This window comes from Saccopteryx leptura, chromosome 1 (genome assembly GCF_036850995.1).
Source record: "Saccopteryx leptura isolate mSacLep1 chromosome 1, mSacLep1_pri_phased_curated, whole genome shotgun sequence".
NCBI classification, from domain to species: Eukaryota; Metazoa; Chordata; class Mammalia; order Chiroptera; family Emballonuridae; genus Saccopteryx; species Saccopteryx leptura.
The window spans coordinates 370,616,880-370,638,409 of NC_089503.1; the positions used below are offsets into that span (position 1 = coordinate 370,616,880).

Consider the following 21,530-nt stretch of genomic DNA (forward strand, 5'->3'; position numbering starts at 1 on the left):
CTAAGTATTTTATTTTTTTTGTTGCAATCGTGAAGGGGATTATTCTTTTGAGTTTGTTCTCAAATGTTTCATTGTTGGCATATAGAAAGGCTATTGACTTCTGTATGTTAATTTTGTATCCTGCGACCTTACTGTATTGACTTATTGTTTCTAGTAGTCCTTTTGTGGATTCTTTGGGGTTTTCGATGTATAGGATCATATCATCTGCAAAAAGTGATACCTTTACTTCTTCTTTTCTGATATGGATGCCTTTTATTTCTTTGTCTTGTCTGATTGCTCTGGCTAGAACCTCTAGTACCACATTAAATAAGAGTGGAGAGAGTGGACAACCCTGTCTTCTTCCTGATTTAAGGGGGAAAGCCTTCAATTTTGTGCCATTTAATATGATGTTAGCTGATGGTTTACATATATGGCCTTTATCATGTTGAGATGTTTTCCTTCTATACCCATTTTGTTGAGAGTCTTAAACATAAAATTGTGTTGTATTTTATCGAAAGCCTTTTCTGCACCTATTGATAAGATCATGTGGTTTTTATTCTTTGTTTTGTTGATATGGTATATTACATTAACCATTTTACGTATGTTGAACCATCCTTGAGATTCTGGGATGAATCCCACTTGATCATGATGTATTATTTTTTTAATATGTTGTTGTATTCGATTTGCTAGTATTTTGGTTAGTATTTTAGCATCTGTATTCATTAGAGATATTGGTCTGTAGTTTTCTTTTTTTGTGCAGTCCTTGCCTGGTTTTGGTATGAGGGTTATGTTGACCTCATAACATGTGTTTGGAAGTATTGCTTCTTCTTCAATTTTTTGGAAGACTTTCAGTAGAATAGAAACCAAGTCTTCTTTGAATGTTTGATAAAATTCGCTAGTATAGTTGTCTGGGCCTGGACTTTAATTTTGGGGAGGTTTTAATGTTTTTTTCTATTTCTTCTCTACTAATAGGTCTGTTTAGGCTTTCTGCTTCTTCTTGACTCAGTCTTGGAAGGTTATATTGTTCTAGGAATTTATCCATTTCTTCTAGGTTGTTGAATTTAGTGGCATAAAGTTTTTCATAGTATTCTACAATAATTCTTTGTATATCTACGGTGTTTGTGGTGATTTCTCCTCTTTCATTTTAAATTTTGTTTATATGAGTTCTTTCTCTTTTTTCCTTGGTAAGTCTTGCCAAGGGTTTGTCAATTTTGTTGATCTTTTCAAAGAACCAGCTCCTTGTTCTGTTAATTTTTTCTATAGTTTTTCAATTCTCTATCTCATTTATTTCTGCTCTGATTTTTATTACCTCTTTTCTTTGGCTGGTTTTGGGTTGTCTTTGTTCTTCTTTTTCTAGTTCCTTAAGGTGTGAAGTTACGTGGTTCGCTTGGGCTCTCTCTTGTTTGTTCATATATGCCTGAAGTGATATGAACTTCCCTCTTATCACTGCATTTGCTGCATCCTATAGATTCTGATATGTTGTATTGTCATTTTCATTTGTCTGTATATATCTTTTGATCTCTGCACTTATATCTTCTTTGACCCATTCATTTTTTAAAAGTATGTTGTTTAGTTTCCACATTTTTATGGGACTTTTTTTCTCTTTTTTGCAGTTGAATTCTAGTTTCAAGGCTTTGTGATCAGAAAATATGCTTGGTACAACTTCGATTTTTCTGAATTTGCTGATGTTGTTTTTGTGGCCCAACATATGGTCAATTCTTGAGAATGAACCATGTACACTGGAGAAAAATGTATACTCAGTCACTTTGGGATAAAATGTCCTGTAGATGTCTATCATGTCCAGGTGCTCTAGTGTTTTGTTTAAGGCCACTATACCTTTGTTGATTCTCTGTTTGGATGACCAATCTAGAGCCGTCAGCGGTATATTGAGGTCTCCAAGTATGATTGTATTTTTGTCAGTTTTTGTTTTAAGGACAATAGGTAGCTGTCTTATATATTTTGCTGCTCCTTGGTTTGGTGCATATATATTAAGAATTGTTATGTCTTCTTGATTCAGTGTCCCCTTAGCCATTATGAAATGGCCATTTTTGTCTCAGTACTTTTGCTGTCTTGTAGTCAGCATTATCAGATATGAGTATTGCTATGCCTGCTTTTTTTTTTTTTTTTTGGATGTTATTTGCTTGGAGTATTGTTTTCCAGCCTTTCACTTTGAATTTGTTTTTATCCTTGTTACTTAGATGAGTTTCTTGTAGGCAGCATACAGTTGGATTTTCTTTTTTAATCCATTCTGCTACTCTGTGTCTTTTTATTGGTGAGTTTAATCCGTTTACATTTAGTATAATTATTGACACTTGTGAGTTCCCTATTGCCATTTTATAGATTGCTTTCTGTTAGTTTTGTGTTTTGTTTGATCCTTCTCTTTCGTTTTTCTATCTTTTGTTTTTATTTGGTTGTATTCCATACATCTTTCCTCTGTTGCTATCTTTTTTAATTCATGTGCTTCTGTGGTGGTTTTTTCAATGGTGGTTACCTTTAAGTAATGAAAAGGGTTCCTACCCTGTTCATTGTAGTGCACTATTTTGAGAGTACTTTTGCACTCCATCGTCCTTTGCTACTGTTAATCTCCATCCTCTTCCCCCCTTTCTTTTTGTTGTTGTCACAGTTTAAATTTGGTTATATTGTGTTCTTCTTGGAGCTATTACTTGTGGCTTTGTTTTTTTTTTGTTGTTGTTCTTTGTATCTGATTGGAGAACCCCCTTTAGTAATTCCTGGAGTGGGGGTTTTCTGATGATAAATTCCCTCATCTTTTCTGTATCTGTGAATGTTTTTATTTGAAGGAATATATCCTTCAAATCATATTTGAAGGATAGCTTTGATGGGTATAGTATTCGTGGCTGAAAGTTCCTCTCTTTCAGGACTTTAAATATTGGGGTCCACTCTCTTCTAGCTTGTAGAGTTTCTGTTGAGAAATCGGATGATAATCTAATGGGCCTTCCTTTATATGTTGTATTCTTCTTTTCCCTGGCTGCCTTGAGAATTTTTTCTTTGCCGTTGGTTTGTGCCAATTTCATTATGATGTGCCTTGGAGTAGGTTTGTTGGGGTTAAGAAAACTTGGAGTTCTGTTTGCTTCTTGAATTTGAGGCTTTAGTTCTTTCCACAGGCTTGGGAAGTTCTCATCTATTATTTGTTTGAGTATGTTCTCCATTCCATTTTCTCTCTCTTCTCCCTCTGATATACCTATTATTCTTATGTTATTCTTTTTGATGGAGTCAGACAATTCCTGTAGGGCTTTCTCATTTTTTTAAATTTTTGAGTCTCTTCTTCTCTCTGTTGTGCCTCAAGTTGCTTGTCTTCTATTTCACTAATCCTACCTTCTCTTTGGCCTGTTCTATTAGCTAAGCTTGTTACCTCGTTTTTCAGCTTGTGAATTAAGTTTTTCATCTCTGTTTGATTTGTTTTTATAGTTTCAATTTCCTTGGAAATATATTCTTTGTGTTCATTGAGTTGTTTTCTGAGCTCCCTAAATTGCCTTTCTGTGTTTTCTTGTATATCTCAGAGGATTTTTAGGATTTCTATTTTAAATTCTCTGTCGTTTAACTCCAAGGTTTCCAATATATTAAATTTTTTTCTACATAGATTTTTCCTCATCTATCTGTGTTACGTCTTTTTCTTTTGTATCCATGATATTCGATTTTCTCTTTTTTAATGGCATCTGAGGGTGGCTTTGTTGATAGTATTAATGAGATTTAATAAAGAATAAAAAGTTAAAAAATAAAAAATTGAAAAGAGTTGTTTTTTTAAAAAATTAATAATTAAATAAAGAAAAATAAAATTAAAATAAAAAAAGTAAATTATTCCCCCCTCCTTTTTTCCTCTCCTCTCCTCTCCCCTCTTTCTTGAGAAAATCTTGTGGTGAACTGTGAATTATATTGTACTAAATAGAACAAACAATGCCTGTAATGGAGGGCCTGAATTGGGGAGAAGTAATAAAGGGGCAAAAAAAAGGGGGGGTATGGACCCACAAAAAGCAAATAAGGAAAAAGTTTGGGTCAAGAATAAAATGATTTGCTTTTAGGTGTTGGTTGAGTAAGAGTTATGATGAGAGGAATAATAGGGAAACAGGAAAATGGGGGAACAAATTAAAAAATTACTATTGTATTTAGTGGAACAAGAACTAGATAAAATGGAGAGCCAGGTATGGAAGCACTGCTAGTGAATTAAAAAGGTGAAATTAAAACCCCCCAAAATGCCACAAACATAAGTTTGAATCCCAGATAAGATAATTTGTTCATTATTGAGGTTTGAATGAGAGGAGATGTAAAGAGAAAGGAAGAAACTAATACAGAGGGAGAAAAGAAGGAGAGAGAGAGAAAAAAAGAGGGAACCACTAAAAGAAGAAAAAAGAAAAAAGAGGAGAGAGAGAGAGAGAGAGTTAAGGGTTTTGGAGTGCAACCCTCATAGAGAGAAAGAAAGAGGAAAGAAAAGATAATGGGAGATGTAACACTATGGGTAGTGTAGTTCAAGGAGAGGAGAGAGTAAGACCAGCAGAGAGTTAAACGACCAAATTGGAGGAGGAAAAAAAAAATCAAAAATGAAGATAAGAGAAACAAACGAACAAATATAATAAAATGGGATAGGTTATAAAGTCTGCGGATTATTCTTGATTTTGAGAGGTTATCTTCTTGCTTTTTCTTTTCTCTCCCTCTTCCTGGTCAGTGACTCTGTACCCCAGGTTCTGCCCCTTTGGCATGCTCAGGTAGAGGTTTGCAGTTGATAAGTCTCTATGGCGATGTCACGTATTGTGCTTCAGTCTCGTTGGCAGTCGAGGCTCATTAGCATTTATAGTCTCTGACAGTGAGAGAGTCCATGTTCCTGGAGCCTCTCTCCTAGTCTTTCCTTCCTCAATTAGTAGCCTGATAATCCAGCTATGGGGTTGCTGCTGCCTCTGCCTGGATAGTAAGAGGCTCAAAGAGCTGGCAACTCCCCACTCTATTCCCACTGAGCACAGGGCTCTGGGTAAGGCTTAGTCAGTCAGAGCTGCTAGCATAATCAGGTGGGGCTTCTGCCCACTCAAAGACCTCTGGCTCTGCCACTCTGTCCGGTAACACGGGCGGGCGCCCACTCCTGGGCGCAGACCAGGATATCAAGCCGGCAGTCTCACACTCTGAGTGAAACCCCCGCTCGCACGGAAAAGTTCCAGTGTTGGAATTGGCTCTTGCTCCCTCCCCATGCGCGGTTTATTCAGGGCGCTGGGGCGGCCTGGAGATTCCGCTTTTGGCCCACACAAAGGCCCCTGCCTCTGCCTCTCTGTGGGATAACACAGGCTCCCACTCCTGAGTTGCTTGGAGGAATCTCTTGCCCACTCTCTGTGTGCGCAGACCAGGATATCAGGCTGGCCACCTCACCCTCTGAGTGAAATCCCCTCCTGCACGAAAAAGTTCCAGCATTGGAATTGGCTCTCGCTCCCTCCCCGTGCGTGGCTTTTTCAGGGTGCTGGGGCAGCCCAGAGATTCTGCTTTTGGCCCACACAAAGGCCCCTCACCTGCCTCTCTGTGGGGTAACACGAGCACCCACTGCTGAGGCACTCAGAGGAATCTCTCGCCCACTATCTGCACGCATCGACCAAGAGATTGGGGAAAATGGCTGCCCCACTTGTCTTTCTTTGTCTGGGTTTGGTGCGAGTGTTAGCTTGTATTGCCTGAGTTGCCACAGGCACAGTTTTTCCTCGGCTTGGATATCCGTGCCACAGCCTGGTTCGGCCGTTTGTGCTGTGGCCTGGATCTATTCACCCCCTTTGCCCACCTTAGTTTCTATATTCTCAGTTCCCAGTGAAAGTAGCCCTGTTTAGGTTAGTGAGGAAGGTGGAGCATTTCTTACTCCCTATTTCCTTCGGGGTTTGATTATATATTTAGCCAATTTTTTGTTCGACCATACCTTTGGGTGTATTGCAAAACATCTGGAGGCTCCAAGGATAGGTTTTTCTGTTTCTGGTTGAAGATATTGTTGAGTTTTGGGGGAGATTTATCAATAATGCTTCCTACCGCACCATTACTCTGATGTCATCTCAGAAAATAAATTTCTTAAGTGAGGCACCTGGTCTGTCCTATACTTGATCGGTATATTGCAGGACATGTAGCTGTGGGCATGACTAGGACTTCTATCGAGCAGAAGAACCTGATAAAGGATTAAGGAACAGACGCCTTTCTTGTCTCTATTATAAGGGAACCTTATAACAGCACAGAACAAAAGATACAATAAACCAAATCCAAGAACCTGATTAAGGGACAGACAACTTTCTTATCTCTATTATAAGGGAACCTTATAACATAGCACAGAACAAAAGATACAGTAAACCAAATCCAAGAACCTAAAACAGCTCATTATAGAACCATATGGTGTAGGGGCAAATAGTTCTTTAAACTTGAATAACCCTTTGCTTCTTCTATTACATATTTATAATAATCATCATTTATCATCCCCATAGCATCTTCCAATTTCTCCCACCCACCTTTCCCTTTGGTAATCACCATACTGTTGTCTATGTTTATGAGGTTTTTATTTTATTTTTAATTAATATTAATTTATTATTATTATTAATTTTTGCTTAAAGCCTTCATCATGTATCTGTCCAATTTTTTTCAACACCATTTATTGACTAAAGTGTTTTTACCCTCTGGTATGTTTTTCCTCCTTTGTAAAATATAAATTGATTATAAAGGCATAGATTTATTTCTGGGCTCTCTATTCTGTTCCATTGATCAATTTTTTTCTTATGCCAGTGCCATGCTGTTTTGATGCTATGGCCTTGTAGTATAGTTTGATATCTAGTAACATGATATTTCTGACTTTGTTCTTTTTTCTTAAGATTGATGTTACTATTTGGGGTCTTTTGTGGCTCCAAATACATTTTTGGAATATTTGTTCTAGCTCTGTAAAACATGCGATTGGTATCTTAATAAGAATTGGGTTGAATCTATAGATTGCTTTTAATAGTATAGACATTTTAATGATGTTAATTCTTCTGCTTTCACTTTCAATGTTAATTTTGCCTTGATTATTATAAAATGTGTTGAGCTGAAATTAGTCAATTACATGTAAACAATTCAGGACATTTAGTACATTCATAATGTGTAATCACCACCTCTAACGAGTTCCAAAATATTTCTATCACTCCAAAATAAGATCTGTTATTCATTAAGCAGTAATTCCCCCTAGCTTCTGCCTCAATGAACTTGCCTATCCTAGACATTTTTTATAGAAGTGGAATCATATATTTGTCCTTTTGAGTCTTTCTTCTCCCAATTAGCATAATATTTTAGAGGTTTATCCATGTATTATATGTATTTTTATGAATGAATAATATCCACACATGTACATGCCAAATTTGTTCAGTTATTTATTCATTAATGGACAGCTGAGATATTTCAACTTTTGGCTCTTGAAAACAGCACTGCTATGAACATGTGTATTCATGAAAGTAATCAAGCAAGTACATGTGCATGCATGTTCATAGCAGCAATGTTATCAATAAACAATATTTTTCTGCATAGGGTTTACTGGACATCGTAAATTTCTGCATTTGTAATTTTAATCAAATTTGAAAATTTTCAAAGCTATTTTTTTCTTTTAGTCCTTTTCCTTCTTCACAGAATCCTGCAACCTATTTATTTGGTTGTCTAATATTTCCCTACAGTTCTCTGATAATTCTTTCATATTTTACTTCTCTTTTCCTGAGTTTTATTTTGGATAATTGATTTTGCTATCTTCAATTTCACTAATCCTTTCTCCTCCAAAGTCTAATTTGCCATCAGTTCTAACCCATGTATTATTCATCACACATGGTAGTGATTTACATCCTTTATATAACTCTTTAACTTCTGAACAAATGGAATTCGGTTATAATAAATATTTTAATAGTCTTGTCTGGTCATTTTAATATCTATGTCAGTTCTAATTTGGTTTTGATTAATTTTTGCCCTCATAATGGATCATATGTTTCTGTTTCTTTGCGAATCTGAAAATCTTCCATGGGATGCCAGACATTGTGAATATTGCCTTATTGGAGATGGATATTTTTGTATCCTTTTTTGAACTTTGCTGTTACTTTATGAAGTTACTTGGAAATAGGTTAGTCCTTTGGGGTCTTGCTTTTAAGATTTGTTTAGTAGGACCAGAGCAGCACTCAGGTCTAGGCCTAAATAAACCTCACTACTGAGGCAAGTCCCTGAGCGCTCTACTCAGTGCTGCATGACTCATTTGTTTCAGCTGATGGCAACACGCACTATTCCTGGCCCTGGATGAGTGACAGGCACTGTCTGATCTCATCATCTCAGATGATTCTTCCCAACCTTGGATAGTTTTCTTATGTATGTGTACCAATCAGTACTTTGCTAAATGTGAAAGACCAATGCTCCACAAGCCTCTCTTTGCAGCTCTCTCCTCTCCAGTATTTGTTCTGCAGACTCTAGTACCTTGATTCTTCCTAGACTATTAATTCTTTAATGTAGGGACTATGTGGGCTCTGCCTCCAGGTCTCTCTGACTGCAGTGCAGGCCAGAAACCTGGTCAGGACAGTTCACTGGGGCAACTATAGGGTGTGTCTTATTTGTTTCCCATCTCTCAGAAATGGTTCTCTTTAGTTGTCTGATACCCACTGCCTTTAAAACGGTTATTTTCTACATATTCCCAGTATGGTTTTGTTTGTTTACTTAAATGCAGGGGATTAAATCCAATCTCTGTTTCTTAATTTTGGCCAGAATTGGATGTTATTTCTCACAAGTCAATTACTGAAATTATCCCTTAATTCTCTGAACCATTCCAGCGTCCACCCAAGAAATTTCATTTTTGTCTAATTTAATTTGGATTTTTCCAACTTGTGTCTAAAAATCATGATAAATTAACAAGCAATGATCAACCAACATGCATAAATTTACAAACCAGAATGACATAGACTATATTGAATTGGATTAATAACTAATTGTTTAAAATATTTAGTGCAATTTTTTAAATGGTAGGCACAGTTTGGTTTAAAGGCCTGATTAAAAAAAAATCTTTAATCCTCTTGAAATTATATAGCTCTGGAGGAAAACCTGGTGATGGTACATACAATCCACAGACAGTGAAAACAGCCCCCTTGGTTTCTGCGCTATAATGGAAAATTTTTTTTGATGCTTCTAGCAAATAAAACTGTGACCTAAATTCTTAATAAAAGGTAGAAGCAAAGTACGATGTAGGTTCATTAAGACTTCAGACATTCATATGACTATTGCCTGCCTGCTTGCACCATGAGACTTTTCAGACTTGAAAATAAACTTTGTTATGTTATAGATAGTGGTTCAAAAATATTTCAGTATTTAATCACTGCCGGTCCAGTTTCCTGTTTATTCCCTCTTGTCTGTACATGAATCATCACTTCTTTGGAGAAGTGTTTTGTGGTACAAATGTCACAGGCTTTTCTGGGCTATTTGGCATAACTGTGTGGAAATTATAACTTTGACCTCATAGACTGGAGCATCTTTCACTTAATAATAGATTGACAGGACTGGGATTCAGTGCGCAGAAATCCTTGAGATGCAAGGCACTGTTTTTGGTAGCTTTCACGCTCTTTGACATATTTTTGATCCATGTCACTATTTATTTATTTTTATAATGATTTGGTCATAGAACTATGTGTTACTAGGAAATTTTTGTGGATAGCTTGACTTATTTTATTTATCTTTTTTTTAAATTTATCTTTTTAGGTGCCCTGCTAATCTTCTCTGTATTGTTCACATATTATTGAATGTGCTGCCGAAGTAAGCACTTCCTGGGTAGTTTAAGCGTAAGAAAAAGATGTTAATTATACTGCCATGTCTTTCACCCAGGTTTTTGCCACTTGGTATTTAAAATGTAGACTAAAAACTAAGGTTGGATATAAATATGACAAAAGTGGCCCATCTCATGGCTGAAGATAATCGTCATAGTTGACAAAAGTGTCCCTCCATATAAAATTGGAGTTCAGGCTACAAGAATAGAGGACTCCTTGGATTTTTGAGAAGAGAAAAAGTAAAAAACAGTACGAGAAATAGCATAAATCCAAAATGTACTTATGGAATCAAATTTCTGATTCCTCATAACAGTAACTTTCTACTAATAAAATTGAACAATTTATATTTTGAAAATGGAATAGATGGGGGAAAAATGACCATAGACCTGCTTAGTAAATAATAATTTATTCTCTTGAGGATTAAAATGACACACTTATCACATTTGCATATGACATTAAATTGGAAGAAATCGTGAGCTTGCTAGATGACAGAATGTGGACTCAAAAAGATCTTGACAGGCTGAAATATCAGATCTAATTTCATCATTTTACCAGATAAAATATATGCTACAAAATGCAAAGTTTTTTTTACCGGGATTTACAGTTGGGGAAACATGTTTGTATGTGTCTATGTTTATATAGTGAAAATGTGATCATTAATATGTATGTATATATAATGATAATATGATTATTAACTAACTGAAGAACTGTGGGAAGCTATGTATATATGCTACCTCATTTCATTCTTATGACCACTTGAGAGGGTAATTACTATTATTAACTCAATTCTACAAATGAAGAAATTGAGTCTCAAAGTGGTAAGTGACAGGTTCAAGATTTAAACCTGGTCTTGGGTCCATCTGATTGCAAAAAATTATGAGTCAGACATTTTACATTGACTGCCCCCAGAATACAAATTACATGAATGACAATGAAGTGCTAATAGCAGGGAGGTGATGTACAGAATCTTCCATGTGGACATGGGTGTGAATTAGAGGAGGACCACTGTTAAATAGTGAAGAACATGTGGGTCTGAATTGGGCTCCTGCAGATTACGTGTACCCTCTGTTCTTGCTGTATTATTTTGTCAAGGCTACCATAATAAAATACCACAGACTGAGTGACTTAAACAATAGAAGTTCATTTCTTTATAGATATAGAGGCTAGGTGTCTAAGATCAAGGTGTCAGCAGGGTTCCTTTTCATTTGAGGGCCTCTCTCCTTGGCTTACATTGTAGATGACCATCTTTTCCTGGGTGTTTTCACATGGTCTTCCCTCTGTGTGTGTCTGGGTCCTAATCTTCTTTTCTTACAAATATACTAATCATATTAAATTAAGGTCCACACATAGTATCTTAATTACCTTTTAAAGGCCCTTTCCTAAATATAGTCACATTCTGAGGTACTGGGAATTTTGATTTGAACACAAATTTTAGAAGAACACAGTTCATAACACATGCTGATGCTTGATCTGAGTATATCACTTCATTTAATTGCTGGTACCTCTGTCTAGTTTTATGACTTGGAAGTGCTTAGACAATTCAGCACAAGATGAAATATTTCAGATGGATGTTTAGTTGGTATCTCATAATCAGATGTCCCATTTCAAACAGAGCCCAATGGCATGCTAAATGCTATTTTTCAGATTATCTCTTAATTACCACTGCCCATAAAATATTCTATTTTCAGAATCCCAGGGGCCTGCATTGTAATTTTTTTCTCTGAATCCTTTTCCATCATGAGAACCTTAAGATCTTCTGAGGATATGCTGAGTCATATGGTCCGAATGGCAGTGCTGCTAACCCTAAAACCTGGACTTGGTGGTCTGCTTGCTCTTGTTCTGGGTCCCACTCAAAGATGGAGGTGCACTTGTGTTTTTATTTCCTCTTCAGCGTGGTAGGAGGTGAAGAATTCAATCATTCATATTTCATTTTAAAAAGACTGTGACCACTGGACACCAAAAATTTTACAGATATGATAAGCCCCTGGATTTTCACAGGGTTTAGCTCCACTCTCTGAAGTACATACACCTCTCTGTAAATGCTAGCAACATTGTGTATGTCCAGCTCAATTAGCATATAATCAAAGTGAAACATCAAGGTTTTATATGGGAAATGTAAAGACACATCAGATCTCTAGACTATATTATGACAAAGAACTATAGTTTATGTAACTCTTGAGGAAAATGGTAAATGTATACTATTGCCCCTTCCATGTGAATAAAAATGTATCCAACTGCCTTTTCCAAATGGAAGTGTAAATTTGCCACATCAGCAGCCTGATAGTATACAAGGAACCTGAGTCTGTATTAATTACTCTAAAAGAAATTCATCTGGCACAAAGGCTACAGCCAAAGCTAAAAGCTGGTAGTTTGTGATAGTCTGAATAGCATGAACCATCACATTTTTCATTCTTGGAGGAGCCATCCTACTATTCAATTAATAATATTTCTTGAAGGTTTTCCCAGAGTGTTAAATCTTTAATTTCTGGTGTATGCTTCCAATTCACACTCATAGATAGCTATTTAATTTTATGTATTAGACTTTTTGATTGAGCACTTTTGAAATCTTTTCTCTCTTACTCTCTGGCTCCTGATGGCCCATACTGACTAGGTCTCTCTGCTTCTTTAAGGTTGAATCCTTTTCCTGTCTTATCAAGTCCCAGAATGTCATTTGTAGGTCATGTTGTAGGTCTATTGACTAGAAGGTCTATTGATAGGGTGACTTTTAGGTGGTGTGTGTGTGTGTGTGTGTGTGTGTGTGTGTGTGTGAAGTTATTTTGTGGCAGAGAGGCCTCTGTATTTTTTAAGCAAAGGAGACGTCATCTCTTAATATCGAGGGGGGTGAATAACTTCTGTAAGACAAGAAATTTTAAAGGATTCTAAATATACAAAATTTTCAGGGGCATATATCCAGATGTATCTATCCAGACTGTCAAAGGCTGTTTATTTTTTATTCAGGGCATAATAAAACAGCCTTGGTTGGGCTTTAAATTTTTTGGAGCTAATCCAACTCTATATTGAGTCCTGGTCCTTGTCTTCAATTTCTTGGTCCTCCTGCTACAGAAGATGAGAGCTTCATTTCTTTATAAGTTAAATGTATTGCTGTGACACTGGTTAACAAAATTATACAAGTTTCAGGTGCAACATTCCACAACACATCACCTGTACACTGCATTGCTTGTTCATCACCCAAGTCAAGCCTCCTTTTATCACCATTTATCCCGCCTATATCCTCTTTAATCTCCCCTAACCACCTCCCCCTGGCAATCACCACACTGTTTTCTGTATCTGTAAGTGTTTTTCTTTTCCTTTTTTTCTCAATCCGTCTACCCCCACCCACTGTGCCCCCCTTCCCCGCCACAGCTGTTAGCCTGCTCTCTATCTCTGAGTCTGTCTCTATTTTGCTTGTTAGTTCATTTTTGTTCATTAGATTCCAGATATGAGTTAAATCATATGGTGCTTGTCTTTCACTGTCTTGCTTAATTCACATAGCATAATGCTCTCCAGGTCCATCCATGCTGTCACAGATGAGCACTTCTTTGTAAACTACAAGAGAGGACCAATGGTCGACAATATTTGTTTTTCAGTTACATGTTGATTGTCTATAACTTTTCACTATCTTTTTTAGGGTGTCAGTGGTGCTTAGCAATAATGTTTACATCCCCCATACTTTTTAAACCGCTGATAGCATTGTGATAGTTAGAGCATTTCCTTCCATTGACAAATCATTCTAAATTACCATCAGTGAGAGTTTTAACAGTTGTATGCTCACCTTGAGCCAAGGACTTCCTGTGTTCTATCAACCACCAGTAACAACAGTGTCTTCACTCCCACATGGGTATGTCTTCACTCCCAAATAGCTAATGAGCTATTTAGCTGCAAAACCACATCATGTCACTTTCTTTTTTGGAACATTCCTGGTATTAAATAATATAGTATGGTTCCCTGGAAGCAGATTCAGAGCTGGAGTTTTTGTGCAGGATAATCATTAGATAAGAGTATCTGGGGGGGGGGGGGAATAATATCTATGGGAAAAAGGTGGAAGAGTGGGAAACAGGATTGGGCAAACATAGAAATCAAATTGGCATGTAAACTCATTAAAACCTGTGCAAACCCCGTGGGTACATTTGGAGCTTTTCCAATGAAGGTCTGACAAAGTTGGCTCATGGTTGGCCAAAACGCAGCTGAGGCAACATACCCTCCCTCAACGTGGGGTATGGGTATCATACCATATCACCATATGTAACACAAAAACCAGTTATGGTCTCACCTTATATCATGCATCTCACAATAAAACAAATTCTAGATGAATCAAAGAGCCAAGTTGCTGTCAATTTTTAAGTTGACCATTAAAAAAAAAATTCTAATAATCTTTTCTAATTTTAGCCTGTTTTCTCCTTGTATTAGCCTGATTATGTTTTACAGAATCAATATTCTCTTGTGTGTTATTGAGGATGGGTTCCATTCCAGTATACATTTTTTTCTGCTTATTTACTTTCTGACAGTAAATCTATACAGTAATAAAATGTATCCTTCACGTGTGAATGCTGCTCTGCTTTCTCTGGGAAACAGAATTATTTTAAAAGGTATTTGTAGGGCATGGAAACATGTCAGCTTACCCTTGGCTAATTGTAGTTATTTAAGTATTTAGTTATGTAAGATTATTTTGTCTACACAAAAATAATACCATTACATTAATTAAAAATAAATATTTAAGTTGTTGTAAGTCACTGATTTGGGAGAAAATTTATTACACAGTATTAAATAACACAGGTTTGTTTGTTAATTAATGAATTAATTTGATATGCCCTGCACTGCTTTATGCCTAGCACTTGGCATTTTATTCTAGAAAAGTTAATTACATGAAAAAACAAGTGAATAAATGAACAAAGAGGTATCAGTAAGAACTCCTGAAACACAAAGTAGAAAGAATGTTTTCCTCATTACTGAAAGGTGTTCAGAACTAATCTTTTGGAAAAATTTTAAGGAGAATAGTTGACAAATCGGACTTCAATTAAGTGACTCTGGAGATTTAACCTGCTGATTTAGTAACTCCTATATGGACTTCTTTATGTTTTGATACATTATTTTATCTAAAATGGAACAATGCTTCTGTCTAAGTGTTCTCAGGTAACCCTTCATGTATTGTACCCCTTCTCTCTCTTTTTTGATCTTGCAGCCAGTGACTCTGTTGGTCTGAGCACTGGTCCTGGGTACTGAGGATAGCTTGGTTGATCCAGGTCAGTGTGCATGCAGGAGTTTGTCTCATTCTCTCCCTAACTTTCAATTTTTTTAAAAAAGAGAGAGAGAGAGAATTATTTTCTTCCTGAAGACTTCACTGAGACTCTAGGCTAAATGAGTTTCCGCTTCCATATGTTGAGTATATGTATTGGTGCCCATGGACCATATCACGTATTTCAGTGCTATTTCCATGTATCTTCTCCTATGACATCTTTGTTCTTTGTTAACAGGGATTAGATTCTATTGGTCTTTGTATCTCTTATATTAAACTCAATTTGACATTCAAAGAGAACTGTTCAGTTTAGTTAAAAAAATAATATTACATTTATTCACCCATTAATTAGATATAATTTGTTATTAGATTTATATCTAGGTTTTATATACTTGAAAGCAATTAGTGCAGTGCCAAGCAAATGCTGCATTCCCAATTTTTTTTTCTTTTTGGAAATAAACCTAAATTAGAGAATCTGATGCAGAAATTTGGAAATAAATGGGTATCAGTGTGGGAGATTGCTCTGTTCTGCTGAAATGAGATGTGGACTAAAGAACAGATCATCCCAGGACCTTTAATTTTATAAGAAGTACAAGACTCTGTAATTTGCTCCCTTCTCTGATGTAGTGTGTGTGTGTGTGTGTGTGTGTGTGTGTGTGTGTGTGTGTGTGCCTGTCTATATGCATGTATATTCAGATTCCCCTGGTCTTATCTAATTTTTAATGAAATATGCTATGCGCTTATCATGAGTCACTGTTGCTAGCAACATAATAGTGGGTTAGGAAATGTAATCAGGTGAATACAACAGTTACATATATCTTAAATAGTCAGCTTGACTGGTTTTTAATGGGTATTCACTGGTATTACTTTGCTCTATGTTCACTCTACTCTTGTAAATTGAATCTCGCAACTAAGCTTCATCTGCATGAAATAATCAGTTTCCAAAGAAATATCTCAGTCTTAATAATACTTGTTTAAGCGAATTCAGAGCCACCTTTAGCCTTTGAATGTATTTTTGCCCATTCTTTATGGAAAAATAAATGATACACAGACAACACCTCACAGGTCTTAGTCATTGTGTCATAATGAAAACACCCTGGGAGGGATTAAATACAAATTAGTTTTAATAATTAAATAATATTTACCACTTCAAATAAATCAGTCCTTTCTTTTGTAGTTTGTTACTATAATATAATATAATATAATATAATATAATATAATATAATATAATATAATATAATAATTAGGTATATCAACCACTACATTTATTTCCTGTTGGCCCTATTCTCAGATAAGAAGGTCTAGATGTCAGAGTTCAGAGGGAGCTGCAATATAGAAAATTCCATGGATGAACTAGTAAGTTTCCATATTGAAAGCTCAACTCATTGGAAACAACTACTTGGATGGCTTTCTGAGACTCAGAAGGGAACAGGGCATTCCATGGTTAAGACCTGCTTTGCTGTGAAAGCAGGGGACAGCTGCAAATATAGTGCCTTTTTGCCTTTCCTGGACATGTCCCCCTGCCACGCAGCCAAGGGGGAGAGGCAGCTCCCGATGACGCAAACACAGAATGTTGATATTAATGATCAGTATCATCCAGGTAGAAATTACGCAGCTAGGAGCAGAGCTTCTGAGTGTAGGAAGTAATAAGTCTTGGAATATAAGGAATAGGATAATGGATAAGGAAGGTTTCTATGTTCTGACTCTAGGAAATGCAAGTGTCTTATAAAGAAAATCATATTTGATGGGACTTTTTATTGGGAAGTATATGAATGAAAGGAAAAAAAACCTTCTCACCAATATTGGAAAAATTTGCATAAATTTTAAAAACAAAAACCCAAATTTTGTCTTGTGAGTCTAAGATCTAAGTATCTATATGTTGACTGAATGAGTACTTTTCAGCATTATTCTGGAAGCACTAAGTCAACCATGATACATAGAGTCACAGGAAGTTCTAACAGGATGGCTTGATTTCAGCCCTAACAAGCTAGGCAATGTGTACCTAAAATGGTTTAAAATGGGAAGTAAATTTGCTATTTAATGATTTCCAAGGATAGTTTCTTTTTTTTTGTCTAATATTCTGTTTTTTATTTAATTCATCTTACTGTCTAGAAAATATTTTTCTATGAAACGATAAAGTTTCTAACTTTATTTCCTTGTAGATGGACCCCCACGAAGACAGAGAAATTTGACTTTCATGATTCTCCTTCCAAATGAAGGTGAGGACCAAATTCCAGAGACAGGGTATTCCAAAGTCTAGCCATATTTCCAGTCCCGAGGAAGGGAGCTGTTGTAGACAGTGAGATACTAACAGGCTGAGAACATATAGACTCTCAGAGTGGGTAGGAACGTGAAAACAGGGATAAATTCTGAATCTGTGGAAACTCAATGACTAAACACTTTTCAGATATAGAACTAATGGGAAGACTAACTTCAAACTAATCAGTGTTATGAAAAACACTAATTGTTAGCAGTGTATATCTTGGATTGACTTACAAACTGGCTGGATTTGAACCTACAGAAAAAGTAGCCCAGTGTCTCAGCTTGTATAGGACTGGGGAAGACAGAGGCTAACAGTATTAATCCCTATAAATATTTATTGAGTACTTACTCTGTACCAAATAGTGACATTACAACAATGAACAAACCTGAAAAAAAATTTCTTCAGGGAATGTATGGTCCTGTGAGAATGACCATCAATAACAAGGAAAAGCTGGGCATTAAAATGATAGATTGTGATTGATGTGTTAAAGGTAATAAACCAGATGATAAGAATTAGTTTAAAGAATTTGGGGGCAGCCTAAGTTGTCTGGGAAGGTGTCAATAAAAAATGGTGTGCTTCATTGATGAAGGGCACTGTCCTCAGCATCATAGTCACAGAAGCACAACTGCACAGCACCAGCAAAATGCCAATGAAACTGGCACACCTTGTGGATTCCATTTCAGCTAGAAAATAAGATGTTAGAGAATTTGGCAGAGAAAATTGTTTCATGAAAATGTTAGTGCAATTAAAATATAATACAAAGGCTGGTTGTTGTTTTTTTTCATCAGACTATTAAATATTTCAATAATATAACAAAAATAGTTTTGTTAATGTCAACATATGCTGGAATTGAACTAATGTTTTGTTTGTTTTCTTTATTTTTGCTTTTTCAATTATACATAATCACACATAGGTTTTATCCCCCAGGGGAAGCATATACTAGAGTTATTTGTTTTCACTGAAAACAAGAAAATCATTATAATACCTTGTATTCTGTGTTTTATTTTTTAAGATAAACTCAAATCATCACAGTTCAAAATCCGAATATAAACAATGTGTTTTAGACTGAATAAATCGGTCAATTTAATTGAAAAAAAATAGTTTATAGCTGAATTTTTTTATCAATTTTTTAACTTGTTTTTGAAACTGTCCTTATTTCCTAGTGCAGGTGCTTCGCTTTGGGATTCCAGGGCAAGTATGGAACAGAGAGAAGCTGATATATCTTGAGCAATTTTATCCAATTACCGTATGTTATTTTGTGTCTTTGTGTGTGTGTGTCTGTGTGTGTGTGCCTTCTGTATTGTAATGCACACAGGATCCATACTAAATGCTAATGATTTTCTAAATGGATTCAGTCCCTTTGGCAAATTGATATGAAATACATTATTTGCATCCTTTATGGCTAGCATTCATGGGTCAAAAAAATAAAAATAATCATAAATGCTACTATCATCTGAGGGAAAAATAGAGATAGATATATTTTCTTAAGAAGTAATTCAAGTTCCTTTTTACCAGGCAGGTCTATAAAGCCATCTATGAGTGTCATAGTAATTCCTAATAATGCCCTCAACAATATAAGTCATGTTAAACATCAGACCACCCCATAGCTTAGGAAAGTAGTAAAAAAAAAAAAAGAAAGCAATACTAAACAAGAAAAAGCTCCTGCAGGTAGAATTACATATTCTTACAAGAAGACTCCTCAAAAAAAAAAATTGGCCAATGTATGTAAGTCTAGAAACAGTAATTTTATTTTATTACAGCTGCAACAAGCATTCTTTACAAGGTATTGAAGTCAGTGCCCTGCATCCCTTTTTATTTTAACTATATTTGTATGCTTTCTCACATCACTAACTCAATACTCAGTCTAGGGACCTTCCTCAACATCTAGCAAAACTGGGACAAATCTATTCTTTCTTCTATCCTTCCATAGAAATGCATTGGCTTATGAAAACTACCCCTGAATTGTTGAATATTGTCATGGTCCAAATCTCACTTTATTTTTTAATTTAAGATTTTTTATACATTTCTCAGATTCCTTTCTTCTAGGTAACTAAATCTGGACAACATGAATTTTTAGTAATCATTCAGGTATAACTACTCTTAAAAAGATTTACATTTTATGGAGGTTCTTTAAAAACCATGATGATGATTTATAGAACTGAATATGAAATGTTGGCATTAGAGGCAGGCTTGGGCACCCCTAAAATCATACCAGTAGGCAATGATGTAAATTGCTATCCTAAAAACTAGACTTCAGCTTTTGTAAGGTATGATAGGACATTCTGGTGTTTAAAAAAAATTCATTGCTTGTTCTATGTAAACAATAGAAATAAAACAGTCAAAAGTGAAACACAGGGAGAACAACTCATTCATTCCTGAAAATTTTCCTAGAAAGTAAGACTATTATATTCTTCCTGAAGGAATGTTAAACAGAACTATCAAGGAAAAAAAAATAGAGTAAAAATATATGTATATTTGCCTACTTGCAAATAAGAAGTATCATGCCTAACTTAAACAGAAATGTAATTTATTGGATCAACATTAAGTAGCTTCCAGAATTGGCAGACATAGAACATGCCACAGAAAACTAGCAAGAACTAATGGAAAGGAAAGCAAAACCGAGAATCGGTCACCTTGCACTCTCTGCAACCCTACTGGGAAATTGGATCTGTTGACATTTCTACCAATTATTTCTGACAAACTTTGCATTATTATACCAAGATTCAAAGACTTGGTAGAAATGTTCAATTGGCTGGTTCTAGTCAGACCCCTGTATTAGTTGTCTGGGAGTTGAGAAAGGGATATCTGTACCACCCCCCCCCCCAAGCATTTTGTAATAGAAGTGTGGCATGGACCTAATTTATTTTGGGTATTCCATAATAAAGAAAGGTTCTTCGTATTCTGTACACCCTCATACTACCATCATCCAGTTCATTGTACTCATTTGATTTTCCACCCAATCTATATATAATGACACACAGTCAAGTGCTCCTACATTATCATAATGCAAGTAATTCTCTAAACTTTTATACACATAAATAAATGCCCTTACCTTTTCCTTCAAAAAAGGTGTTGAAAATCTCAATAGTTATTGCATTTAATTTTGGATGTCATTTATTTCTTGATGTCATAAATCTGTCTTGGTATTGTGCAATCTATGTATAAAATTGTAGTTAACTCTGCCAGCACAACCTACATAAAATCCCAGGGAGTAGATAAAAGAAAAAATTTAGTTAAGATATAGATACAAATATACAGGGTGGGGAAAAAGTAGGTATACAATTGTTAGTATGGAAAATAATACAGTAATTAATAAATAAGAATATAAGAATAAACTCAGTGTTTCATGTACTTACAACTGTAAACCTACTTGGGCCCACCATAACCTTCTCTTCTCTTGCAGTCTCTATTAAAATCCACGGCATGATAGTACTGACCTAGACTCAATTAATACATTGCCCTTTGTAAATTTTATAATCATTAATACAATAAAATGTATTGATGGTGGTCTTTATGATAATAAATTAATAACAATTAGTGTCAATGTAATAACTGTGCAATATAGTATGAATGGGGCATTTTTTTTTGTGATGAGAACTTTTGAATACTCCTATATGACATCAGGCAAATTGCAAACTATTTTAAGACGGGTCTTTAAAGTTAATGAAGTGGTTGAAAACATGTAGACAAAAAACTAAGAGTGAAAGATAAATATTAAAGTTAAAATACCCTGTTTTATACAATATTATTAGTGTCTTAGAAGACTTCATTTGGCAGTAGATTAAAGCTGTTTAGAATAGATCATTAAACTTTTTAAATAGAAATATTTTAAATAAATAACAAGTAGCTGTCTTTTACTTTTAATCAATATGGCTTCTTGGGTTTACCCTAACAAAAAATTAAAGGACATAGCCCCCTACTCCCTCATCCTACCTCTATCCCATTATTTACCCCCCTGCATCTAATGTTATTCTGGGTTAAAGGTTTTTGTTTTTTTTTTAATTATTTCTCTATTGTTTTAAGCTGATGAAGTTAGTTAATATGGTCACTAATAAAAAACAGATTCGGAATATCTCTCTTATGCACATTTCATGACACATTTTAGAAGCATTAGACAAAAATTGAAAGCAATACCTTTCTCACATTTGTTTTCTATTATTAATGTCAGAAGTCATCTGTCCATTCCATCTATATCCATATATCTATCCACCTTTCTATCATTATCTATGACTATTTTCACTCTCTCTTTATTCTTATCTTTTTCCTATCTAAATATGTCAAAGATGGT

The 21,530-nt window shown here is 35.4% G+C and overlaps 1 non-coding gene across 1 annotated transcript; it reads right to left on the bottom strand.

Annotated features, from left to right (window-relative positions):
• Positions 1 to 9,641: 9,641 nt before the first annotated feature.
• On the bottom strand, positions 9,642 to 9,743 carry LOC136390332 (U6 spliceosomal RNA). Its single transcript, XR_010748737.1, has one exon. It is a non-coding gene; the product is annotated as a U6 spliceosomal RNA (small nuclear RNA).
• Between the last annotated feature and the right edge of the window lie 11,787 nt (positions 9,744 to 21,530).